Source organism: Chrysochloris asiatica, unplaced genomic scaffold, assembly GCF_000296735.1.
Source record: "Chrysochloris asiatica unplaced genomic scaffold, ChrAsi1.0 scaffold00019, whole genome shotgun sequence".
In the NCBI taxonomy this organism is placed as follows: domain Eukaryota; kingdom Metazoa; phylum Chordata; class Mammalia; order Afrosoricida; family Chrysochloridae; genus Chrysochloris; species Chrysochloris asiatica.
Window position 1 is genome coordinate 24,874,656 of NW_006408537.1, and position 8,116 is coordinate 24,882,771.

Consider the following 8,116-nt stretch of genomic DNA (forward strand, 5'->3'; position numbering starts at 1 on the left):
GGATGCGAAAGTTGGACAGTGAATAAGGAAGACCATAGAAGAATTGATGGTTTTGAGTTATGGTGTTAGAGGAGAATATTGAAAAGTGCCATGGGCTGCCAAAAGAACCAATAGATCCGTTTTGGAAGAAGCGCAGCCAGAATGCTCCTTGGAGGCCAAGATGGCCAAATTTCATCTCTCATACTTCAGACGTATTGTCAGGAGGGACCAGTCTTTGGAGAAGGATATCATGTTTGGTAAGGTGGAGCGTCAGAGAAAAAGAGGAAGACCTCCACCGAGATGTGTTGGCAAGTGGCAGCATCGATTGACTCAAGCTTGGCAACAGTAGTGAGATTGGCCCAGGATAAGTCAGAACCCACTCCACGGCACATACCACCACCACCACATAACAAGTGACAGAATATTTACAATCATTGAACTTTTCAGTTTCCTCTAGATGTGTGGGCAAATAGGACCAGTGGCAATGTAGTTTTTCTATCTCTGTGGCTGGTTAGGTAGGGAATACTAGAATTTAATATTTTTGAGTGATATGGTAAACACTAATTGCATTACTGAAATTCTTAATGTATGTGTGATAGCCTGGATTTTTTTTTTTGCCTTCAATAAGTTTTGTCTGTGCTTTTAATTCTTTCATTTCAGTTACTTATTTAAAGTTGTCTAGAAATGTTTGAAAAATTTTTTGTATCTTTTACATTTGTTTGAAAGCTGTGCAGTGAATCTAAATTGGAATTAAAGTACTTATTTCACCTGCCATTTTGGAAACAGGAACATTAAAATGTACATTTTCATAATTTCAAAGGCATATAATAGAGCATGTCCCAAAAAGGATTTAGTTAATAATTTTTCATTTCAATCAATTCACTGTATTATAGAAATATTTGAAACATAAAATTTATTTTAAATTATGGCATATATATTAATTTGAATATAATCATATGGTGTTCATTTTGAAATATAAAACTTCCAAATAAATTCATCAGACATTGCATTATCTTTGTCATTGATTTTGACATCTTTGAAGAGATTGGCAGGTATTTTAATAATGTATGCAGTGAAGTGACAATTTAAAATCAAATTCTCTTGAATAATTACACTTCCAATTTTTCCTAATAGTACAGCTCATCACATTTTGTTGCTGTTGCTTTATAATGAAACAAGAGATATTGTCCTGAAATGCCCTTTTTAGATTCTTCACCTTCTTTTCAAAACTAATTATGCAAGGAACTTTTTTTTTTTTTTTTTTTTAATTAGCTACAATAGAAATTCAAACTTCAAGAAGACCTGTTTTTTAAATGGAACTCTGATAGGGAAGTGGCACCAAAGTTTCATAACACTCACAGACAAAATGTCAAACATTCTCCTCAGTGAGACTTACAAAATAAAATTAAGGTATAAAGTTTTTTTTAAGTGAGTAAAAAACTTAAAGCAAAAAGTAAGTCTATGTATCCAATGCATGATTGTGATATGTTCATTACATGTAGTAAAATGTATAGTACATGCTGTGAAACGAGACAAAACTAGCAAAATACATATACAGAGTTGTTATGTTCCCTGCATACCCCCAACCATACCCCATCTTCTTATTTCTTAGACGTACAGCAGACCTGAAAGATCAGAACAAAGCAAAACTGACAAAATATATTGTCCACCTTTGTCCCAAGGTTCCCGCGGCGTTTTTCTGTGGTGTTTATGCTTCCCCTGGTAGTCTTTTCCGTTTGGTCTCGCCCAGGATGTCGGCTCCGGGCCTCCAAGCCCAACCCGGCAGATTCAAACATACACGATTTTTTACTTCAGCTACAAATACCACAAGCTATAAGCCTTCAAACCTTTAAAATACTCCTATCCCTGTGGTTCTGAGTTTTGGAGCTCTGCCCTGGATCTGCTTTGCCTGGTATTCTGTGTTACTGCTAATGGGGAACTTCACTGCACCTCTACCTAGCCGCCATCAAGCCCCGCCTCTCCTCATACTATATTCTTGAAATATGGAATGCTGTCTTTGATTTCCCGGTCAACTCCTCTTTAACACTCTGTTTGGATATCACCTTCTTCTGTTTTTTAAACTTTTTATTGTGAATTTAGTGAAAGTTTACAGACAAGATCATCAGTTTTACATTCAACAAATCATACACTGTATTTCATCTGAATGATTGCAATCCCTTCCATGTAATAGCAGTTATCCCACTTTCTCCCTGTGCTTCCTATTTAAGTTCCATCCATCTTCCCATCCCTTCTTAACTTTGTCTTTAAGTAAAGATTGCCCTTTTGGCTTGAATGATTGACCATTCCATAGTGAGCATGCTTTATTAGTGTTGTCCCCCCTCTACCTCTATCTACTGCTTGACTGAAAATTGGACCATAAGGTTGAGTTCCTTTCCAAACCTGAAGGATGGTCAGGGGTCACAGTCTTGGGTTCCTCCAGGCTCTATTTGACCAGTAAGCCTGGTCCTTTTTTCTTTTTTTCAAAATCATAATTTTGAGATTTGTTCTACATTTTCTACCACTCTATCTGCAACTTTCTAACATGATCACTTTCCGAGCAGTTGGTAGTGATAGCCGGGCACTATCCAGTTCAGAGTCATGGAAACTGATGTTCATGTGTTCCATCAGTCCACTGGACTAATTGATTCCAAACATCTTTAATTCTCATCACTCTTCCATCTTCTGCACATGGAGAGACCACTAATTGCACTTTAAGTGGCCACTCATTAGTTTTTAAGATTCCAAATGCTACTCACCAAAGTAGAATGTAGAACAATGTCTTTGTGGGATACATTATGTCAGTTGAACATGGTGTCTTCTGTGACTATGATTGTGATGCCCCAGGTCCAGCAACTCATTGTCTTAAGACGTTTGATAATTATCTAGAAAGTTTTCATCACTTTGTCCTCTGTATGCTTCATCCCATTCATAGATGTGTGTGCACAAAGGTAAATATCCATGTGCAGATATCCTCTTTCAAACTCTTATGCATTTATGGGTGTACTCCCAAACTTCCTCCCATACCAGTTCAGATTGTGTATCCATCCATATATTTGCTTGCAGGACACGGTTCTAACGTTGCATGTATAACACTATTTACCTCTATTTAATACTGTTTACCTCAACTCTTTATCCATTGCCTACCTCCTTGTGTCTTCATCAGTCTTCATCATTCTTATACCAATCTCTCTCTCCTTGTATATTGCCCTTTCCATTACCCACGTTAACGTGTGTCTACCCTCTATTCAGTGAATTACTTTCCCTTTTAATGTCCTAAAAGAATAACTCTCATTGAACTGTGGAGTGATAAATTCAAGTTCATTGTACTAAACCACATGGGATTTTGGGTTGTCCTATTATAGAAGCTCATATTACTTAGATCCTCCCTCTTCTTTCCATTCCTTCTCATATTACTCCTCCTCTCTCAAACTATTTTCATCAAGATCTTCAATGTTCATTATTTATGAATTGCTAAACTTAATGAACTTGTCAATTCTCAAATTACTCTAAAAGTAGCATCCATCCCTTGCTCATGATCTTCACACACGCATATTCAGTGTCTTGCCTGGTTGTCTCTCAACACATTTTTGTCTCCTAATGTGCTGCTCCTCCAATGTCACTATTTCAGTTACTGTCATCTTCGCTTAGACAGAACCCACTTTCTCCCTGATCTCCTATATTCACTCACCTTTTGTACTTTCTGTTAAATGCCTTTGTGTTGACTCATAGCAAACCTATATAGTGTTTCGGAGGCTGTCAATCTTTGCCAGAGCATAAGGTCTCATCTTTCTCCCTGGGATTGACTGGTGGCCTTACATGTAATTAATTCTATCTCTTCAACCTCCCTATATACATCAATTGTGTCACATTTTCGCTGCCACGATTTTAGTTCACACTACCAGCGTCTCCCACTAGACTAGTAGAGTCACCTCCACACTGTTCACCCAACATTGAAAGTGGCTGTGGTCTATCTTGACCCAGGCTGATGAAATGCAAATTACAAAAATACAAGCCTGTTGATGACTCTCTTCTGTTTAGAACTCTTCAGTGATTTCCCAATACTTTTAGGATAAAGCTCAGCACTTCTTAGTTAGTTTTATCAGACCAGTCTATTCCTCTTCCCACTCTCAGTTTAATCTTCCAAGTAAATAAAAATTTCTCAGCACTTGGTATGTGCCAACCCTATCTAGCCTCAAAGTCTCCCTCTACACATGTAAGTTCCCTTGCCTCAAACTAAAAAATTCTATTGCCATTGAGATGGTTCTAACTCATGGCAGCCTTGTGGGCCACAGAGTAGGACAGCTTTATAGGGTTTTCTTGGCTGCAGTATTTATGGAAGATCACCAGGCTTTTCTTCTGTGGCACCACCAGATGTGTTCCAACTACCAATCTTTAGGTTAGACACTAACTACAAACTGCTTACACTGCCCAGGAACTTCTCACTTGCCTCAGATTTGGCAAAAAACCTATTTAATCTTTAGATAGAAGCTTAAAGGTAATTGCTTCAGGGATATCTATATGGTCCTGAGACTATGCCTACACCCAACAAATTCTATCTTTCATATTCATATATATATATATTTAGTCCACTTAGTGGACATCATGTCCTATAAGATGTCATGAGATCATCCCACAATTCTTAACAAAAAGGAGAAAAACAAAGATCAATGAATTATTGCATCATACTTATCATACAATACCATAAATATTGACTTTTATGTGTATTTCTTCCACTCTATATTTTGATATTCTTGAAACCAGAGGCCAGAATTTGTATTGTTTACACAATGTCTGATATTGATTAGTTTTTGAAAACACTGAGTATGACTAAGTAAGGAGGGTGTCTATGCTTGTGCCCTGTGCTAAGTGCTGGGCTGGGCCACCAAAATGCAATCAGGGTTATGCTGGTGGAAGTGCAGAGTCCCGAGACACCATAATCTCTGTGTGTACATGAGTGTGTGTATCTTTCCTGAATCTTTAACCATTACATATATGTAAAACAGGAACACAAATGACAAGTGTATGAGTATTACCAGGCTATTCTTTTTCTGTTCCATTGAGAAAAGATATTGGTGAAGCAAATGGTTGGTGGAGTGAAGAACAAAGTCTACCATGGTTGGGTAAGAGTAAGGACTTTTGATGGTGAGTTAAGAAAGAGTCATGATAAGAGAAGTTTTAATGGCAAATATGGGATAAAAGACAAATGAAGTCTGAGAAGAATAGAAGTGGAAGAGGGAATTCTAAGAAGTTGTGGATTTCAACTTTATGCTATTCAAGGAACAAACACAAATAATGGTTTTAATAAACACAATTACTGCTTTTTTCAATGTGATCAGATATTGAAATAGAAGCATATAGAACCCAGAGATTTATTTAAGAAAGGACAACAGGTTTTCTCTGCACTTGGAGCAGCTTTCCTGCCACAGCCCCTAATCCTTTGAAAATGTACACCTGCACCAAATTCGTCTGCACCCCTTCCCTGGTCAGGAGCACCTCTCAGCTTCTGAACTGACCATTGTCTACAGTGGTGCTGAAACAACCCCCAGACACTGACAGATGAGCACTTCAGCAGCTTGACAGCCCCACATTCCCTGACCTCACTTACTTCTAGTTGAAGTTTCCATACCAGCACCATCTCAAGGGACATTGCACAGCAGCCATGTTCATCTGGGCTGGGGCTGCCACAGTTGGAGTGGCTGGCTCTGGAGCTGGGATTGGGACTGTGTTTGGGAGCCTTATCATTGGTTATGCCAGGAACCCTTCTCTGAAGCAGCAGCTCTTCTCCTATGCTATTTTGGGCTTTGCCCTCTCAGACGCCATGGGGCTCTTTTGTCTGATGGTAGCCTTTCTTATCCTCTTCACCATGTGACACCATGTGAGGGAGTCGTCTCCACTTCCCAAGTTCTTTTTTTTTCTGTGTCTCATCTGCCCTACATATTCCTTTCCTTGGACCTCCCCAGGCAGCATGGGGAAAAACATTGGCTCAGGGTTCGACAGAGGGTAGGTAAATAAATGCTGTTTTGAAAAAAAAAAAGAAAGGACAACAAACAAACATTTCTTACATTCATACTCTTAAACAACTGTCTCATTTCATATGCACTGAAATCTCATGAGTAGTTTGGACAATGATTACCATAAATATCCCAAACATGCAGAAACTGAGGGGTTAATAGACCTGTGGTTCTGCAGGAGAAAGGCTTGGTGGTTTGTTTCTGTAAAGATCACAGCCAAGAAAATTCTGTGGAGCAGTTCTACTATGGAGTAATCTACAGAGTAGAAGTACCCCACAGATTTTTCTTGGCTGTGTACAGAAGGAACATGTGGTTGCTATGAGTCAGAATCAACAGGATGGTACCAATTAATGGGAAACACAGAACATCAGGCAGATCTTCCAACATTAATCCCAAAGTTGCTTCTACACATCAGCAGTGCTACCACCACTGGCAAAAGAAGACTGAATATTTTGTTGTTTTAAAACATGTATAATTTATCTCTTAAAAATAACAAAACTAAAATGATTGTTAATTAAGATAAGCACCTCATGAAAATATTTTATTTTGTTGTTGTTTAGTGCCATCAAGTTAATTCCGACTTACAGCAGCCCTCTTTAGGGTTTCTGAGGAGCAGCTGGTGAGGTTGAACTGCTGACCTTGTGGTTCATAGTTCAGTGCTGATCCCAGAGTTATAAAAAAGAGATAAATCTTGCCTATACATTCTTTGAATATAAAGTTTACTTATCTATTTGCCAATAGAAGGGCCTGCTGATATATAAGCATGTTTCCTTCTGTAGGCACAACATTGGCTCACTGATTTTTAATTAATTAATTATGAGCACCTATTGATACCAACCAGGAAACTTGAAGATAAATAAGACAGAGTTCTTGTTTTCAAAAAATTCACTCATAGTGAATAGGAAAATGTATTAATAGAAAATCCGAGAACATTGAAGTCAAATACATTTATATAGACACAGTTTTATGGGAGCACCAAAATTAGTCATATAATTCAGTCTAGAGCTGGGTCATGAAGGGCTTTCCAGAGGTTGCCATGAATATTTTGTATTGAGGAAACATTCCAGTGAAGCCAACATAACTATAACTATAGATGGGGAGCCAAGGCGGTATGTGTGTGTGTAGACTTGGACTATATAAAAGGTGTATATCTTTTGTGTGTTTAGGATTGGACTGCAATTGGTGTATGTCATGTGCATGTATAGGATTAGATAATCAGGCGTATGCCCTTTGTGTGTGTGTGTATGAATGGACTATAATTAGTGTATGTCATGCTAAAGAATAAATACGAGATAAGAAATGGAGACTGATATGACTAGGTTATAAAGGGTCTTGTTTGTCATGTCAAGGAATTCAGCATTTATACTACAGGTACATAATGTGGGAATTATGCCAGAATGATGCTTATATCTTCATTCAGATAGATGCCCCTTGGCTATTGGGTGAAAAGTGGTTTTGAGGAGCAGAAGACTAGAGGGTTTTTACTGAATTATCTATCTTAAGGCCATTTTATCCTACGAAGCCAAGAACAAAGTACCTCACAAGAATGAAGCAATGGCAAATGATGAATAAAAACAAGAAATCCCATAGGTGGTGGTGTGTGATATGAAGTTGGTTGTGACTCATAACAACCTTGCGTAGAGTTTCTGATGCTGTAAATCTTAATGGGAGCAGAAAGCTTCATTTTTCTCCCACAGTAGTTTCAAATTGCTGACCTTGAGGTTAGCATCCAACTCATAACCACTATGAGATGATAGAGTAATGGTAATAAAGTCATCGAACAAGGGGAAAATAGAGCATTTAATAATAAAACCACCCATAAAGACACTATTTCATAAAGAAAGGTGAGCTTTTTCTTAAGTGCTTCTGAAAATCACCAGCAAATGAGAAAGACGCTAGGAGTCTGTGGTATGAGGTAATGTGTAATTGGGTTGACAGATAACAGCATTCTAAGTTTATGTAGCATCTGTTCCTATGGACTGCAGTGACCAGAGGTTTTTAATCTTACAGGATTTTGCTCATGAAAGACTACTAGTACCCTAATCCAATTGTTGTTGTTGTTGTAGTTGTTGTTGTTGAGTGATGTCAAGCTGATTGCAACTCATTGTGACCCTGTTAGGTTTTCC

General features: G+C 38.1%; 1 pseudogene; it reads left to right on the forward strand.

The window, feature by feature from the left end:
• The first annotated feature begins 5,380 nt into the window (after positions 1-5,380).
• Positions 5,381-5,848, forward strand: LOC102835268 (annotated as a pseudogene).
• Positions 5,849-8,116: the final 2,268 nt, after the last annotated feature.